The sequence below is a fragment of the Scyliorhinus canicula genome, chromosome 9 (assembly GCF_902713615.1).
Source record: "Scyliorhinus canicula chromosome 9, sScyCan1.1, whole genome shotgun sequence".
Classification (NCBI taxonomy): domain Eukaryota; kingdom Metazoa; phylum Chordata; class Chondrichthyes; order Carcharhiniformes; family Scyliorhinidae; genus Scyliorhinus; species Scyliorhinus canicula.
Window position 1 is genome coordinate 13,243,212 of NC_052154.1, and position 20,141 is coordinate 13,263,352.

Sequence of the window (20,141 nt, forward strand, 5' to 3'; positions counted from 1 at the left end):
GTTCTTATTGCAGATCATCTGCACATTGATGATGATGCACTGGTTGCCCAGACGGAAGACCAGCTCTAAAGGCTAATGGTAACCTCTCCCATACTTGTGCCATGTTCCCCCTCAATGTAAGGCCGTAAAGTCGCCATAGCAGATGACCATAGTCTGCTTTCCCCTTTTGAAGGAAAGAACTGACTGGTGGTGATTTAACCTGAGGATCGCCATGCCTCAGGTGAGGGGCAAGGTTGAGAATAACCTCCAGAATTGGCTTGTTCAGCCATCATAAGAAATGCAGCAGATGATACCATCTGACCTCACCCATATCCTGAGACTGCAATATCTACCAGCTATCACAAAAGGTAAAATGCCAAGTCAAGTTATTCAAGACATTTGTATGCAAGATAATCCGGGGTGCTTTTCCAGAATGGTTTTCAGCCAATAAAATGCCGATATATTCAATGTTATATATTCCTCGCAAAGTTATGTGAGAACCAGGCGCACTGACAATGAAAGCGAAGGAAGGAATCTAATAAAAATGAAGGAGTTGCACTGAGCAGAGAAGACAAGAGAAAGACAGAGGCAATAGAGTGCGAGTAGGGCTGAAAGGAAAAACTGTCAAGTGTTTTCAATTTATTTTTATTGCCTTGTAAATGTTTTCTTTTGTAGAGTGAAATTAATATTGAGGTAATAAAGCTGCTCCTGCTGTTGGGGCTATTTTATTGCTGCAATATTAGTGTTGTTTCTGACTGAACTGAAAACATGAAAAAGTGATCATCCCCGGGCGATTGGAACTTAGACCTATAACAACCTGGATTCAAAATCTTATCTATTTATTCTTTAAATGTTGAATACCAATGTTGATAAAGCCTCGCTTGAAACAAAAGGAACAGGTTACCTTTAATGAGTGCCCCTGAGGCAGTGAGCAAAACAGACCACTAATGAAAAGGGTTTCAAAACTCTGTTATAATCATTGAAGCAATTAAATTGATTTTAATTTTACAAATATGTCAGTGTGCTACTTACTTTGAGCATAAGCCATGCCCATAACTCTCCGAAACCCATTCAGGGTGCCAGACCCCAGGGTTTCTGGTCCCTGCATGTTGCATTTGAAGTAATAGATACTGCAGGGTGTGTAATTTACTTTTCAAAGTGCTCCATGTCGAACATGGCTCTCCATATTTGCCTTTACTCCTGAGAGGAGAAAGCAGAACCTTGGCTGAGCGCCCAAATAATTTTCTCCTCTACCTTTGAGCTGATGCTGTGAAGAAAAATCTTTTTATCACCTTTCATTTGTGCGAAGCATTCTATTAACTGATTTTGGCTGGGACAGAGATTGTGTCAAATTGAAGTTAAGAGTTCTTTTAGATCGCTCTTGATCCACGTGATCTCCTCGGCTTCCTTTGATCACCTTGGGTGGGGGAGTCTGAGAGGAAAATCTCAGAGCAGGTTTCGTTTATTAGCCCTGGGGTTTTTGCATCTTCACGAAGATTAAATACATGTAAGGGTTGAGGTAAAAAACAGAAAGAGGTGGCATGGAGTGCCATCAGCTTGATAGACTAATTTGTTCCTGTCATTTGTCAAGTTTGTACATTGTTTAATACATTTTTTTAAAGCTTTGATTGTAAGAATCAATCTGTTTATCGTGCAAAATATATTAAGTATCTTAAAGGCAGCGATGGAGAGAGAAGATGGCTTCTCAGAGAGGAAAGAAAAATAAGTGCAATTGGAGTTCACACGTCTGCTTCTTAACTGACCATGTCCCAGAACACAAGACTGAGGCACAGTTACTTGAGAATGTTTGAGAAGACCTGGCTTTGCCATCCAGGTGTCATGAGAGAGATGGAGGGTGAAATTCTCCGTGTGGGCTAAGTGTTAACATCGGGACTGAATTGCATGTGGGTCGCGTTCCCATTGGGGGCGCTATTTGTGGAGCAATTAAGGACATGCTAATGGCCAACAGTCTGCCCACATAAATCTAGATTCGTTGGGGCCGGAATTGGTGCTGGAAAGCTTGACAAGATGGAGCAGCTTACAAGCAATTCCCTGTCCACACTCTCTCATTCCAGCCAAGAAGGTGGCTCAGAGAAGAGCAGCATCACAATTTGCCGAGTCAGAGCTCGATACCATGTTGTATGCGGTGGAGAAGAGGCAGGACACCCTCTTTCCCAGGGTAAGCAGGAGGCTCCCGAATACCGTTGTCAACCGGGCCTGGGTGGAGGTGGCTAAGGCGGTCAGCGCTGTGAGCCACACCAGGCAGACTGGCACACAGTGATGCAAGAAGGTGAATTACCTCCTTAGGGCAGCTTGGGTGAGCCACCAGCTCAGTTTCCCTGGCATCACTCCTGTCCCTCACTCCTCACATCACCCCCTCACTCCCATGGAGGCTAATCAAAACCCACCCGCCTGACGTTTGCTCACACCTGACCCTGCAACAAACCCCAACACCTGTATTGTCCTCGTTGGCTGTGTACCTTCCACATACATGCCACCAGCTAAAGATCCCTCATGTAACTCACTTCCATGCGTCTCACCATGCCCTTTATGTGCCACCTAGGAGAAAACCAGAGGGGGTGTCCCGGATCTAAGGGCTCTCACTCCTGCCGAACAGAGGGCGATGGAATTATCCAGGGAGGTGCAGGAGAGGACTATCACCGAGGTGGAGGTCGGCATGCAACAACGATGTGAGCCCCTAATGCAAAATAATATCCCTGCAGCAAGTGAGTCACCCCTCTCCCCAGACCACTCCTTCCAAAGATCTCCCCCTCTGTCTTGTCTATTGTCTTTCAGGATCACCAACAGACCATGCCTGAATACCTCACCCCCAGCCTCATCCCCAGCACATCCCGGAGCACCTGTCCGGGGATGACACCAATTCCTTGGCCCTGCATTGACCTGCACCCTCCACCATCACAGAGACTATCACCTCAGTGGGGCATTTTAGTGAGGAGGCTCCTCTGTCACCATCTGGTGCACACGTCACACATGCTGCAGGACATCAGGTGGAGGTAGGGACTCCCAAGGGAGCGGGCAATCGGAGGGCTGCCCGATCCCAGGAAGCAGCGGTCATCCAGACAGCTATTGCGCATCTGGAAAGTATGATCCCATCACTGGTGGAGATGCAGATGCAGAGTCAGGATCTACAGGAGGGGGGTGTCAGCAACTTTCCAGCACCTGCAAGTGCAACTGGAGGAATCCAACCGCCTTCAGCTTCAGGAGATGGTGATAACAATGCGTGGGACCCAGGCCAACATCGAACTGCTCGTGTCCACAGTGAATCAAAAAGTCACAGCCATGGGTCAAGACACACCTGATGAGCAGTGGACAGAACAAGGTGGCACCTCATCACCTGTGACATTCAAAGGTTGGCCAGGCCCATCCAGGTCCACTGTCTTCAGGAGACGGCTGCCAAAAGCACCTCAGGTCGGAGGGTGGAATACACAGCAGGCCTCCTCCATGTCTGATGTGCTGTCTGGGGCCGCACCTGGAAGGAGCGGTAGGCCACGTAAAATAAAGAAGTTGGACACCAGTTAGGTTGGCACAGATGCAGCACATAGGTTAGAGGTAGGGGTCAGGGCATAATGATGCATATAGTCACGGTTAATAGAATCTCTACAGTGCAGAAGAAGGCCATTTGGCCCATTGAGTCTTCACCAACACTTTGAATGGCCACACTACTCAGGCCCAATCTGTCCTATCCCTGCGACTCCACCCTAAGGGGCAATTTTGCACGACAAATCTACCTAACCCGCACATCTTTGGACTGCGGAAGGAAACCGGAGCACCCGGAGGAAACCCACGCAGACATGGGGAGAAGGTGCAGACTCCACACAGACAGTTTCCCGAGTTCAGAATCGAACCCGGGGCCCTAGCGCTGTGAGACGGCAGTGGTAGCCACTGAGCCACCATGCGTGGGTTTCACCCCCACAACCCAAAGATGTGCTGGTTAGGTGGATTGCTAAATTGCCCCTTAATTGGAAAAGAAAAAAAATTATTGCCAACCCAAAATTTATTTTAAAAATACCACAAATGAACCACACCAAGTGGGGACGGAGCATGGCAAGAAGCCAGAGAGTACTGGGTCAAGCCCGTTAATGATAGGTTTTTTAAAAAATTTAGATTACCCAATTATTTTTTCCAATTAAGGGGCAATTTAGCATGGCCAATCCACCTACTCTGCACATTTTTGGGTTGTGGGGGCGAAACCCACTCAGACACGGGGAGAATGTGCAAACTCCACACGGACAGTGACCCAGAGCCGGGATCGAACCTGGGACCTCAGCGCCGTGAGGCGGTTGTGCTAACCACTAGGCCACCATGCTGCCCTCCGTTAATGATAGGTTAACGCCTGCTACTCTATGTTTTGCTTGCCCACACCGGCGCAGAGTGTGGAACGCATTCATGCCGACAGAGAAGCACCAAAGAATTGCAATCCATAGAGCGTCCTTGATTTTCGGCTAATGTCCAATTCTCCAACCGATCGGAGTTCACGATTCCGGCATCACTGGACAGTGATTCCCCTTCTGGCTCCACAATGGTAACGGTGGGTCCCACTTGAGTGAGGTCCCACTCCAGACTCCAGAAACATAAATGTGAAGCCTATCATGCAGATTCCTGAAGACGTTCTAGACTCTCCAAGCCAGAAGATAAGATTGAGGAAACCTTGGGTTTCACACACCTAAATGGGTTGGCTCCAATGTCTCAGTGGGTGTAGTCACTTTGCATTAAAGAAGTTGTGTCTTAAGCTTGCTTCCCATCTCTACTTTTGGAGGCTTCCTGCAGATCTCCTTGGCTCTGAGAGGGCCTGCTGGTTTTCCAGTCTGTCTCTCCTTAATGCATGGATGTCAGAGCAATACATCTGCAACACATCCCACATACCACACAGGCACCTCTGAAGTTTCTCTGTCCTCATATTTTAACCCTTGTCTGTGATGCTAGGCAGACTATCACCTGTATATAATATTAATAGATCATCATCATCTGTATGTGTACTCTAAAGGTATGTTTTACTGTTGTAGTTCTGACATCCGACCAGCAGGTGGTGTGAGTATGCAAGCATGTGACCCGGACGCACCATGTGTTCCGGGATAAGGTGTTAGTAAGGAGTTGATAGCAGTCGCATATTGCAGTAGCTCTGTAGTCCCTGGCGCTGTGAATCCACCGTGCTATCCACTTGTGCTACTGTGCTGCCCTGTGTTAGTAATAAATAGCTTTGTTGTAAAACAACGTGTAATGTTCTTTGTTAACACTACCACATCAAGATTCAACATCAGCATAATCAAAGAACATTACATTGTCCAGCGAATGAATTAAATATAACAAGATAACACAGTGTCCCTCTGTCCAAAGCTATGTCCTTTCACACCAGAGAGCATCACTTGCTAAGTGCAACATGTCTCCAAAATCACGACACCAGTGTAAAGCTGGACACTGAGACCAGAGGGCGGATTTATAACAGAAACGCAAGTCCAGGTTTTCTTTAGATATGTGATTGCAGTTAATCTTTGCTCAGTTTTTACACTGGGAGACTTAACTGTGCATTAGTGACCACGGAGCTCCACCATCCTCCACCACTCAGCTACTATATTTACTTATCATAGCTTTAATTGGATGACCAGCCTATTAAAGTCCTATACAAAACCTCAATCGGTCAGAAAAGCCCGGTTTATTGGCTTTTGTCCCTTTACTGCTCAATCCTAATTACTATTATTGTATAAATTCGGACTTGGACTCATAACCTTCAATTATAACAGGGGATTGCACAATGACCTAAAAATAATGCTACAATTTTAACAGTATCGCTGCTTGTAATATACTGCAGGACTCATCATGATCTCCAAAAGGTGTTTTTATTTTGTTTCTCTTTCTTATCCAATTATCTCTGTAATTATCTCCCTCGAGACCTGTAAACAGACACTTGGGTGAAATCCTTTGGTATCTGCCTTCGTGCATCCCATCATACTCATATCCTCACATTTAGACGATTAAAGCAAAAATTGCACCTGAAAAGTCACCCATTCGTTGCTGCACAATAACTCACTTAAAGAATGACTCGGCATTAGATTAGGATTGACAACTCAGGATTGTTCAGACATTAGTCTTAAATGTACATTTGTGACAGGTTGCCGACATGTCCGTGTCCAGTTGTCACTGGTTTCCTGGCAGCGGGCTGTGAAGTTCTATGTAGAGTTTTAGCTGTTAACCTGAGCTCCCAATACTTACTTATTGTTGTAATTAGTGTTACATAGAACACACAGTGCAGAAGGAGGCCTTTCGGCCCATCGAGTCTGCACCGACCCACTTAAGCCCTCACTTCCACCCTATCCCCGTAACCCAATAACCCTTCCTAACCTTTTTGGTCACTAAGGGTAATTTATCATGGCCAACCCATCTAACCTGCATGTCTTTGGACTGTGGGAGGAAACCGGAGCACCCGGAGGAAACCCACACACACACGGGGAGAACGTGCAGACTCGGCACAGACAGTGACCCAGCGGGGAATCGAGACCTGGGACCCTGGAGCTGGGAAGCTACTGTTTGTGCTACCGTGTTGTAATATAATGATAAACTTACATCCATCACTTGTCTTTTTGATCATAAGGGCACAACATACATTGAAGAAAATGTCTTTTGGCCTATTCCACACACGTCCAGCATAACTGAGAAATGCCAACCCACCAGAGTATAGAATTACAACACAACACACCATTTGGCCCATTGCATGTGCAGCATGCCAGTTATCGACTTAATCCCATTCACCTGCCCTTTCCCTAAACCCATTTTAATTATTCATCTTAAAATATTTACTACTTTTATTCCCAAAGCTGCCTTCACCCTGATACTGGTTGAGTGTTCCATTCCTGACATAGAAATTCACCAAACCTCTCCCTGTACTCCCACTGTGGGAGTTCCAGGTTCTTGACCCAGCAACAATGAAGGTACAGGTGATACATTTCCAAATCAGGATGTCGTGTGACTTGGAAGTGGCAATGTTCCCACTGTCATGTTCTGAAGACTGGCCGAAGGGAATGATGAACTGCAGAACATTTAGTTTAAATAATTTATTATAGAACAACTGCGTGATAAGATATCTAGGATAAATAAAAATTATAAACTACTAACACCAATTAACTATTGTGGAACCACTGCAAAATGCATCTGTCCTTCAGCATGACCTATTCCCAACTCCCAGACCACAGGATCATGTGATGACTTTACACTGCCACCTAGTGGTCGGAGGTCATGCATAACATTATGTACAAACTTGCCTTATGCAGATTATCACACCCATATGCCAGCTGAACTTGTTATTCTAGGCAATGGAGGTCGAGGGTTTCTGAGGTGTTGTTAAAGAAGCCCTTGCAATTTGCTGCAGTGCACCTCGTAGATGGTTCACATTGTTGCTACTGGGCACCACAGATGGAGGGAGTGGACGTTAAAGATAATAGTCAAGATGCAATCAAGCGGGTTGCTTTGCGTGAAATAATGTCAAACTTCTTGAATGTTGTTGGGGCAGCACTTATCCAGACAAGTATAAAGTATTCAATCATACTACTGACTTCTGGATTGGGAGTCAGAAGGTGAGTCACTTTCTAAACCCCCAGCCCCTGGCCTACTCTTGTAGCCGCAGTATTTATGTAACTGATCCAGTTAGGTTTCTGTTCAATGGTGATCCTTAGGATGTTGATGGTGGGATAGTCAGTGACAGTAAAAAGAAACTGCAGAGTATGGTGAACTCAGCCCAACACATCACACAAGCTTGTCACCCTTCCATTGATTCTGTCTACACCTCCCGCTGCCTCAGGAAGGCAGACAGCATTGTCAGGGACAGTCACACCCAGGCATTGCCTTCTTCCAGACCCTTCCATCAGGCAGAAGATACAGAAGTCTGAAGACCCGCACATCCAGACATAGAAACAGCTTCTTCCCCACAGCTTCTGGACTCCTCAACGACTCTCCCTCAGACTGATGTGTTCCCTGTAAGAACACCATTCACGACGCCCTATGCTGCTCTTGTTTGGCCCTTGTTCCACACTGTAACCAATCACTGTTTGTTGATGTACCATTTGTCAAAGTACTCTGTCGATTATTCTTTTTGTCTACTATGTACATACTGTGTACGCTCCCTTTGATCTGATCCACTGGCTGTGGAATCTTCCGCTGTTTCTCCTGCATGGACTCATGTGCTGGAGCTTCACCAGAATGGCACCTCAATTTTAGATATTCAAAAATAATTCTTGGGAGGTGGTTTACTCACAAAGCCAGCATTTATTGTCCATTGATAATTGCCCTTAACGTGGTGATGAGAAACCCACTGTGATTTTTTTTCTTGTAGTTTGATGCTACTGAGTGGTTTGATAGAACTTGTCAAGTCCGTGCTATAGATCTGAATTCACATGGAGGCCAAATTTCACCTCCCGAAAGGTCATTTGCGAGCCAGATAGTTTTTTCTTGCAGAAATCCAGTAGTTTCATTTTCATTATTGCTGAGGCTAGCATCTTATTCCAATTTTTAATTTTTATTTTAAAAATAATTTTTATTGAAAAATTTTCTATTTATATAACAATGAACAGCAATAAAATACCAACAATAACAATAACAATAGCAGTCATAAATATTCGCCCAACCTCAATGAACAACAAAACATATGAACAACAAATTAAATTAACACAATATTAAGTTAAATAACCATAGAAAAAATAAAAAAAATAAAGAACACCCTCTTCCCTCCCCCCCCCCCCCCCCAACCCCTGACCCCCCCCCCCCCCCCCCCCCACCCCCCCCACCCCCCCAACCCGGGTTGCTGCTGCCATTGACCAAGATACCTATCTTTGAGTCAGAAAGTCCAGAAAAGGCTGCCACCATTTATAGAACCCTTGTACTGATCCTCTCAGGGCAAATTTGACCCTCTCCAATTTTATAAATCCCGCCATGTCACTGATCCAGGTCTCCACACTTGGGGGCCTCGCATCCTTCTCAGCTGCCATGTGGGATTTGAACTCTCTGAAGCATTACTCCAGGCCTGTAGATTACTACATTACCAATATGTCATCCTCCCAATATGCTAGACATTGCTCCTGGCATGTTCTCCTGCACTTGTCACCCCATCAGAATTGGTCCCCATATTATAGTGTGAGGAATATACCTTGTCATGAGGGTTAAAGATTAGGGTTGAATATATTTCTGCTGCTGACAGTAGCCCATAACTGGGTTTCCTGTTTCCTGGTCCACTGGCATCATTAATGTATTTTGTGTCTTTGCTACCCTCAGTGCTTTTTCCAGGTGGTGTTCAAAATGGACGGGGGCACTGGTTGATCAGCTGAAAGAGGATAGAGTAGGTCGTAATCAGCAGGAGGCTTTCTTGCCCATATTTGATCTGATGCCATGAGGCTTCATCAACATTAATGTTCAGGGCCAGGCCCTCCCGACCTCTCTGCCACCACATCTGGTGGGTCTATCCGGTCAGTGGCACAGAACATACCCAGGGATGGTGGTGGAGGGATCTCAGACAATATCTGTTAGTTATATCCGTTGAGTGTGATTTTGTCAGGCTGTTTGTTACTTGACTGTCTGTTTGGTAGCTCTCCCAATTATACATAGGTCCCCAGCTATCAGTGAGGAAGATTCTTCAGGGTATGTAGTGTCAATTCAAGTCTTACTCCTTTCCTCCAGTTATCCACCATTGCAGAGTAAACTGGGCCTTTATCATGACCGGTGTCTAGATCATAGGTTATCCGTCTGTTTTTATTCTTGACTTTTCTGCAGCAGTTTGATATAGCTCAATGTCTTGCTTGGCCATGTAAGAGGGGGCTTAAGAATCAAATACATTGCTCAAGTCATATATAGACCAAACCAGGTAAGGAGGGCCATTTAGTGTAAACTCAAGTCTTGCTCCTTTTCTCCAGTTACATCACCTTTACTGAGAAACTAGAACCTGAGGGCACAGCCTCAGACTAAAGGGACAATCCTTTAAACCTGAGATGAGGAGGAATTTCTACAGCCAGAGGGTGGTGAATCTGTGGAACTCTTTGCTGCAGAAGGCTGTGGAGGCCAAATGACTTGAGTGTCTTTAAGACAGAGAGAGATAGGTTCTTGATTAATAATGGGATCAAGGGTTATTGGGAGAAGGCAGGAGAATGGGGATGAGAAACATATCAGCCATGATTGAATGACGGAGCAGACTCGATGGGCCGAGTGGCCTAACTCTGCTCCTATGTCTTATGGTCTTATGCTGGGGTCAGAAATTCATTCCTTTTTTGACTGTCCTTTTCAGCCTTGATATATACAAAGGCATCCTTCTTCATGAGTAACTAGTTTGTGTCAATGTCCTAATTCAATGGTTGACAGTAGACACAGCAAGTGTGGTCGGTGCCTGTGTAGCAAGGTGGATTATTCCAGCATTATGAGAGTGCAGCTGACAAAGTGAGTACAGAGTTGGTGATCTAATCTGAGGATCATCTCAGGTGAGGGGTGAGGTAGAGAAGGAGGGGCCTTTATGAATACCCTCCGCTGGTATGGAAATGTAACCTGCGCTGTTTGCCTTGCTCTTCATCATGAACCAGCTGTCGAACCAAGTGAGCTAAACTGGCCGTCCAGAATTAGAAGATGGAAATTGGTTGCCTTATCTAATTTCAATCTATGGGTGTGATTGCCCAGCCGCATTGCACTCGAGCGAGAGCACACCGCAGCTGGAGAATGCCGGGGGAGGCCTCCAGCGGGTCTCCCGACTGGCTCTGCGCCTCGTGAGCATCTCCGAAGACCCGCGGGCCATCGGAGTCAGAACTCCGCCCCAAACGGGCATGACCAAATGCCGCTCCCAGACGTAGGTCGTAAATCTACATTCCCAGGATCGACCAGCCTCCCTTGATTCACCGGCCTCCCCAGGGAGGTTGCTGCCGGCCGCCGAACGCCGCTGGTCCACGTAGGCGGTATGGCACCCAGGGGGCCTCATGGACCTTCGAAGACCCCTGCGTGGTCCGGGTAAGTGCAAGGTGGCCCCCTGGTCCTCTCCCTGGAAAGCGGGCACCTTGGCACTGCCCAGCTGGCACCTTGGCACTAGCACCCTGGCACTGCCAAGGTGTCCGGATGGCACTGCCAAGTCAGCAGGGGCACTGCCTGGGTGCCAGGATGGCAGTGCAAGAGTGCCCGAGGCCAGGGTGGCACTTCCAAGGGCCAGGGGGCCAGAGGGGGGGGCCCATGCCCATAAAATGAGGGTGGAGGGGGTGTTGAAGGGTGGCAGAGTGCAGGACAGGTAAGTCGGGGCCTCTGGGAGGTTTGAAGGGTGATGGGTGGGGGTCCTGGAAGGGAGGAGGTGCTGTAAGAGGGCTTGAGGGGGCCTGAGAGGGGGGACGCCCAGGGACCCCATAGTGGGGCGTTCTCACTTGGGGGTGACGTTGCCCATGGGTGGGGGATTTGGGGGGTCCACAAGCTCACTTAAAGATCAGGACACGCTTTCAAAATGGCGACCCCATCTCTGAGTTCAGCTCCAAGGGGCTAAATAACTTCTAAAACCTGGATTCTCCCACCCCGCCCGCCCCAGGAACGCCACGGGCAATATGCCGCATTGACCTTGGGCATGATTCTCTGGTCGCCAAGCGAACATGGCTGAAGAATCGGGCCCTGACTGTGGGCTAAATCGTTGAGATGATCCCCAGGGCCCATAAAAGTGATGAAGTGTCATTGAATAGCGATGGGGAGCTCGCTGGCAGAGCCGACGGGAAACTCCCTGAAAAACTTAGAAACTTTTGGGGAGAATTGCGGCCTCTGTCTCAGTGTGTGTCTGTGTACATAGGGGTGACAGGAGTGGGCCAGTTTAAGCATCTATTGATGCATTTAAGAGAAATCTAAATAATCACACCAGGGAGAAAGCATTAGGGTTTAATGAAGAGGCTTATGTGGAGCAGAGATGGGTTGGGCCAAATGGCCTGTTTCTGTCCGTGCATATTCTATATGATTCCCTGTAACCATGAGTATAACAGTCCTCACTGGTCAAAAAGGACAAAAACTTTGACACAATTAGAAATAATTCCTGGATCAGATGCCTAAGCACAGGCCACCAGGAGGAAACATTGGAGAAAAATCTCGATGTAACAACTGCACAGAAACACGAACCAAAGATTGTTAAAGCTGAAAACAATTTATCGTCTGTCCTTAAAAAAAAATGAAATAGAGTTCCCTTTGGAGAATAATGGCAAAACGGGTGGTATTGTAGCAGGGGCTTGATGGCTCCTCGTTTTCTCAAGTGCTTTCTGAGGTCTCGGTAACGCTTCATTCCTGAGAAGAAACCGGGGTCAATTTAAAATCCCAACGACATCTGCCAGTCCAGATTTGAGCCTGTTCAACCGCTTCAGAAATCAGATTTAGTTTGAGCGTAAAGTCCCATCTGTCTCATTTCCCCCCACCATCCTCACGCAGCGTGCCTGGGTAGATCCCAATGGTATCACAGCAGGTTGCGGAAGGAACCGGTGGGGGAGTGGAGGGGGGGGCGTGGAGCTGGCTTCAGCGTTGTGCATACTCTGCATTAGTCTGAATCCTGGCCCTCTTGAGCTACAGTAGTTGCAATGATTAATCCTGACTGCCTCAACACTCTTCTGAATTCTGCATGAACTCGCTCCTCATTGGAACTGACAGCCCAGATTACGCGTGTAATCATCGGGTATGTTTGGGGATTTCAACGACAGTCTTTTTTTTCAAACAAAGGTGTTGCTGACCTTTCTGGGCTGTAATTGTATGATTAATTTTTTTTTTTTACCTTGAACGTATTGCCATTTATAATATTTATTGCTGGCAAGTCCCAGTTGGATGGGGGAATGTTTTAAGGCAGTGTTGGCAGAAGTGCAAATGAGGTAGCTTTACCTGACTCTCTATTCCGCATAGGGCCTCGCTCGCTTTGCAAGGGTTTGGAATATACCAGAGAGGTAGCTGTTCACAAAAGAAACCAAGTATTGCGGCTCTGTTTGAAATCCTAGGCCTCTCCATCATCCAGCGTGATGAATTGCATTACACTGATCACAACATAGTGAATTTTCCTATTATATTCTGTTGAAAGTAACTTGGTCTGGGATTAGGATCACACACTATCCTTTACACCTCTGGGACCTGGTTTGGAATTCAGCCCAGGCAGATAGGATGAAGCCTCCACTGTCTGTGTGACGAGAGGCTCAATGCAAAATCAACTTGGAGCAGCCTCAACAGATTTCCAAATGGGCCCCCCCCCCCACTGCCCCACCTCCCCCCACTGCCCCACCTCCCCCCACTGCCCCACCTCCCCCCACCCCACGCTTCAGAGAAACCAGCAGCTAATACAGAAATTTTGGGTGGGATTGTCCCTACCACCGCACCAGCTTTCTGGTGCTGGCGCTCCCGCCGGCTGAGGAATTCTCCGTCGCGCCAGCCGGCCAATGGGCTTTCCCATTGTGCCCAGCCCAATGCCATCGGAAAATCCGCAGGGGGTGAGTGCGGTGCTGGCAAAACGGAGGATCCCGCCGGCAGAGAATCCAGTCCGACGTTCCTCAATATTGGAACATTGTGCGTACAGTACTCCACTGCGCTCTTTTGAATCTTATTGCACAGGTCAGCCACCTTCAGTGAAATATATGTCCTGAGTACAAAAATCCCACTTTCACAATTTAAACAGTTAATCCACCGTTCTTCTGACTGGTTGCAATATCCACTTGTCCCGTTCTACACAAGGTGGAGGCTGGACGTTTACTAATAGAGAACACCGGATGACCGAATCCATTCTGAGCATCGTAATGTGTTCGTTAGTGCCTTTGCCATTAAACCCTGTGGCTAATCTAAGGATCCACTGGGAAAGTGGCAGGTTTCCTGTTCAGCACGGGTACCTCTCGTCCTTGATAAGCAAGTGAAAGTGAGGTGGGGGGGAGGGTTTAACAGCGGGTAGTATTTTCCTGCTGAGGACCTAAAAGAGAAGTCTGGGGCATTTCCTGAACCTCACTCCTGGGGTGGGACAGTCACCAGCCCTGATTTTCACGGGCCTCCCCCCCCCCCCCCCCCCCCCCCCCTTCCGACCATTTTAAACTTAAATTAAACCAGCCCACCATCGTCCCAGATTATACACATCGGGTCTGTTTGGGGGATTTTGACGGCAATCTTTTTTTTTAAATACAAGAAACACTGACCTTTCCAGGTTGTGATTATAGGATTCAATTTTTTTTTTTTACCTTGAGCTTTTTGCCATTTATAATATTTATTGCTGGCAAGTCCCAGTTGGATGGGGAATGTTTCAAGGCAGCATCGGCAGAAGTGCGAATGAGGTCATTTTACCTGCATTTCTATTCCACACAGGGCCTGTCTTTGCAAGGGTATAAATAAAAGAGAGATAGCTCTGCACAGAAAGAAACCGAGTACTATTGTCGGGGGTGGCGGGGGGACGGGGTTGGGGGGGGGGGGGGGGGGGGGTAGGTACAGGATGACCTGTGACTGCTTCTGTACCCAGGCAGGCTGGAAGGGCCTCTAAGCCTGCCTGAAGTGTTGGTGCCTCACGTCTCCCCGCCTCCCCTGGTCTGCCACCAGGGGGCCTCTTCCAGCCAGGTCCCCTCTGCCTGCTGGGACCTCGAGGCCGACTGCAAAATTCCAGTTGACCTGTTTTAAGTGGGCTCAATGTGTTCTTGGCAGGCAGCTCTACCTCACCACTGCCCACTGCTGTGCCTTCCCGCTCCAATCTCCATCCCCGGGAACCAGCACGCCGGCCAGTGTGACTATTTTGAACGCCCATCTGCCTTCAATCCAGCCCCAGTGAGGGTTGAAAGTCCAACCCAATGTGTTTGAATCAATCAGCGTAAAGGACAAAATTCTACGTTGGCGTGGAGGTATCTGGGCTGGAGATTTACCACAAGGCAAATAAAGGTTTGCGCCCCCCATCACCATGTGGGTGATCTGCCGTGATTTAGAATTCCGCTGCTTGTTAAATCTTATAGCGGTTTCTCATGCTCTTGATTAAAACTCTCAAACGCCAGTAATTTCTCACAAGCTGAGCGAATCTAACCACATTGCGGAGAGAACCACGATTGGTATGGAGTAGGCCATCCTCTTCAACCCAACCTGTGGGAGCCATTTTAACCTCAGCCACCCATCGGGAAACTAATAGGATTGGGTGCAAAGCTGGATTTACACCCCACTCAGTTTTACTCGTAGCTGATATCAACAATGTCAGTTTTAAGGCTTTTCTCCAAGGAGGAGAACATTTTACTCAATCCTGTGAGAGTTTCCCACTTCCTAGAATCATAGAATTTACAGTGTAGAAGGAGGCCATTCGGCCCATCGAGTCTGCACCGGCCCTTGGAAAGAGCACCCTACCCAAGCCCACAGCTCCACCCTATCCCCATAATCCAGGAACCCCACCCAATCTATTTGGACACTCAGGGTAATTTAGCACGGCCAATCCACCTAACAGCACGTCTTTAGACTGTGGGAGTAAACCGGAGCACCCGGAGGAAACACGCGCAGACACGGGGACAACGTGCAGACTCCGCACAGACAGTGACCCAAGCCGGGAATCGAATCTGGGACCCTGGAGCTGTGACGCAACAGTGCTAACCACTGTCCTACCGTGCCACTCACTTGATGCATTAGGTTAATATTACTCCCTTCGGACTGCCTGTGCCCAAAAGTGAGAGATTTTCTCTGCAGTTGGCTGTCGTGCAGTGATCCATTCCACGTTGTGCATCTGAGTACCAATGCACTGCAGAAATCCATTCCGTGTTTTGCAACAGGCTCTCAATGCAGCATACTGATTCATTCCATATTTTTCATCGCAGTCCGGTCAAGAATTCCAATAACAATAGGTTGAAGCAGCAGAAAAGTGAATATACGTACAAGAGGGGAGAGGTCTGAAACACAGGCCACAGGCAAGGAACCATTTGTGCTGTCTAGGTTAGCTGAGGTTGAGTAATAACGTTTAAACTATTCTGAACTTGATGTGCCTTCTGTGTTTTCTCACTAGGTCAGCAGAGCAGAAGTGGGTTGCGGGGGGTGGGGGGGAGTGTGTGGGGGTGGTTGTCATTGATCATTGTCAGCTTTCTGAATGTCCAGACAAAACCTGGCATTGCTTATTCACGTGGAATGGACCTCAGTTGTTGGTGGTGTCGTAATGGTAATTTCGTTAGACGAGCACTCCAGCTCCCAGGATAATGCTTTGAGGATATCTGTTCAAATTCCACCAAAATGGGAGGTGGGAGGTGAATTCAATTGATAAACCTGCAACATGAATTTAGTGCCAGTAATGGTGATCATGGCAACTATCATCGACTTTTATAAAAGCCCATTTGGTTCACAGATGTCGCTCTCGGGAAGGAAATCTGCCGTCCTTACCCGGTCTGGCCGACATGTGACTCCAGACCCACAGCAATCTGGGTTGACTCTTAACCGCCCTCTGAAAAGGCCGAGCAAGTCGCTCAGTTTAAGGGCAATTAGGGATGGGCAACAAATGCTGGCTTTGCCGGCAGCAGCTACATCCCATGAAACATAAAGACATAGAAACGAGGAACAGGTGTAGGCCATTCGGCCCTTCGAGTCTGCTCTCCCATTCAACACAATCATGTCTGATCCTCTATTTCAGTGCCAGGCACCAGTGTGCTCCCCATTCTCTTTGAAACCTTCAGAGTTTAAAGAATAAAGGAATAAAGAATAAAGGAGGAAACAAAGTGAAAATGAGAATCTTGCCATCAAGATCCCGTTTCCCGATCCCCATCGCCCGCGACGTGATACAGTTCCTGTCCATGAAGGTCAGGAACCTAATTTCAATACAGTTGAATATAATTGCCGGCAAGGTTTACAAATGGTTTTTAAAAGCAGGAACCTGGTTGAGGGCCTACATGTAAGTATTGCCCCTGGGGGGAGAGGGACATACCTGGCAGTACCCTGGACCTGCCTACTGGCGCCCAGGTACTGTTCACTGGCACCCTGGCACTGCCCCTGACACTCCCCAGGCAGTGCCAGGGACAGTACCAAGCGGGGGCCTCTCGAGGGTGCTCCATTGCAGGGGTGGGTTCCCCATATCGATTGCAGGGTTTTCCCTTGTGCATGTGGGGGGGCTTCTCCGTGTCCATTGGGGGAGGGGGGGTCTCCATGTGTGGGAGTGTCCTGTGTTGCTGGAGATTGGGTTGCCCATTAATAAGGGTGTCCCGATCATGGGATTCCCCACTGTCAGCTTGTTCCAGCCCCGCCCCTCCCTCCCCCATCTCCCTCCCCCTGCCTCCCCCACCACCATCACCACCGTTAAAGTATGAGCCACGGCACCAGATTCCTTCTACACAGAATTCTGGCTTAATCGGAGAGAAAAGGTGCCATGCGGTCTGGGAGCTGCCGTGCAGCCTAGGAGTTGCGCCATAATGCAGGTAAATCCCGCACATGGCCGGCACGGTAGCACAGAGGTTAGCACCGTTGCTTCACACGCCAGGGACCTGGGTTTGATTCCCGACTTGAGTCACTGTCTGTGCGGGGTCTGCACGTTCTCCCCATAACTGCCTGGGTTTCCCCCGGGTGCTCCGGTTTCCTCCCACAAGTCCCGAAGGACGTGCTGTTAGGTAATTCGGACATTCGGAATTCTCCCTCCACCCGAACAGGCGCCGGAGTGTGGCGACGAGGGGGTTTTCACAGTAACTTCGTTGCAGTGTTAATGTCAGCCTACTTGGGACAGTAAGAAAGATTTTCACAGATTATCACATTGAGCCTCACATCTCAGCATGTTAACATGAAGGGTTTGGAAAGGATTCAGGTCGATTTCCTGGAATGGCCCCAAGAATGCGTGAGGCCTTACGGTTATGTGGCTAGAGAAGCTGAAGTTGTTCTCCTTTGGGCAGGGAAGGATAATCTTTGACATTCCGAAGATTTCAGAAAGAGTAACTGTTACCAATGGTTGAAGGTTTGAGGATCAGAGGATCCATGTTTAGATGGTAGAACCAGAGGCAACATGGGGGAACATTTTACATAGATTTACATAGAATTTACAGTGCAGAAGGAGGCCATTTGGCCCATCGAGTCTGCACCGGCTCTTGGAAAGAGCACCCTACCCAAGATTAACACCTCCACCCTATCCCCATAACCCAGTAACCCCACCCAACACTAAGGCCAATTTTGGACACATAAGGGAAATTTATCATGGCCAATCTACCTAACCTGCACATCTTTGGACTGTGGGAGGAAACCGGAGCACCCGGAGGAAACCCACGCACACACGGGGAGGATGTGTAGACTCTGCACAGACAGTGGCCCAAGCCGGAATCGAACCTGGGACCCTGGAGCTGTGAAGCGATTGTGCTATCCACAATGCTACCATGCTGCCCATTGTTTTATGCACTGGGTGGTTAGGATTTGGAATGCATTGCCTGATAGGGTAGCAGATGCCGATTCAATAGTAACGTCAAATGGGATTTGGACGATTACTTAGAGGAGAAAGAAATTGCAGGGATTTGAGAAAAGAGCAGGAAAGGAAGACTAGCTGGATTGTTTTTCAGAAGAGCTGACCCTGACTCTGTTGGCTGAATGGCTTCCTTCAATGTTATATTTGTACTATTCTGTGATTTTGATTGCAGTAATAACTTGCTTTTTATAAGTAGTGACACATTCAGGACCTTCACAGGATGTGTTATCAAACACAATTTGACACCAAGTCACAAAAGAAGATATTGGACAAGTAACCGAAAGTCTGGTCGAAGAGGTAGATTTTGAGGAGCATCTTTAAAGGACAAGAGCAGTTTAGGGAGGGAATAAAATCCTAGAATCCCTACAGTGCAGAAGGAGGCCATTCAGCCCATCGAGTCTGCACTGATCCATCCACAACAGGTGATTAAGAAAGCAAATGGAATTTTCTCCTTCATTGCTAGAGGGATGGAGTTTAAGACTAGGGAGGTTATGCTGCAATTGTATAAGGTGTTAGTGAGGCCACACCTGGAGTATTGTGTTCAGTTTTGGTCTCCTTACCTGAGAAATGATGTACTGGCGCTGGAGGGTGTGCAGAGGAGATTCACTAGGTTAATCCCAGAGCTGAAGGGGTTGGATTACGAGGAGAGGTTGAATAGACTGGGACTGTACTCGTTGGAATTTAAAAGGATGTGGGGGGATCTTTAGAAACATATAAAACCATGAAGGGAATAGATAGGATAGATGCGGGCAGGTTGTTTCCACTGGCGGGTGAAAGCAGAACTAGGGGGCATAGCCTCAAAATAAGGGGAAATAGATTTAGGACTGAGTTTAGGAGGAACTTCTTCACCCAAAGAGTTGTGAATCTATGGAATTCCTTGCCCAGTGAAGCAGTTGAGGCTCCTTCATTAATGTTTTTAAGACAAGGATAGATAGTTTTTTGAAGAATAAAGGGATTAAGGGTTATGGTGTTTGGGCCGGAAAGTGAAGCTGAGCCCACAAAAGATCAGCCATGATATCATTGAATGGCGGAGCAGATTTGAGGGGCCATATGGCCTAGTCCTGCTCCTAGTTCTTATGTTCTTATGTATCCGTCCTATACCCCTTAACCTACCTGCACATCCCCGGATACAAAGGGCCAATTTTTATCATGGCCAATCTGCCTAAACCTGCACCTCTTTGGATCGTGGGAGGAAACCAGAGCACCCAGAGAAAACAAACGGAGACGCGGGGAAGTCATAATACATGCAAACTCAACACAGACAGTCACCCAATGCCGGAGATGAACCAGGGACCCTGGCGCTGTGAGGAAGCAGCGCTAACCATGGCAACACCATGCCGGCCATTCCAGAGGTCAGGACCCAGGCAGCTGAAGGCACAGCCAATAGTTAAACTATGAAAATAAGAGGGCGCAAGAGGCTAAAATTGGAACAAGTGCAGAAATCTTGGCAGTCTGGAAGTGGGTACAGAGTTAGAAAGGGGTAAAGCCATGGAGGGGTTTGAGCGCAAGGTTGACAATTTAAAAATTGAAATGTTGGCTAGACTTGGATAACCTATTTCAGCCATCGAGCACAGGGGTGATGATAGGTGAGTGAGACTCAGTTACAAGCAGCAGTTTTGGTTGAGTTTAGTGTTTACAAAGGATGGAAGATGGGAGAGCAGCCGGGAGGCTATGGCAGCACAGGAGGAAACATTGAGGAGAGGCCCGGCGCTAGCTTGCAGGAAGAGAAGTCAAATAGAAACACAATGCAGCAGGGTGGCTAGGTAGCACAGTG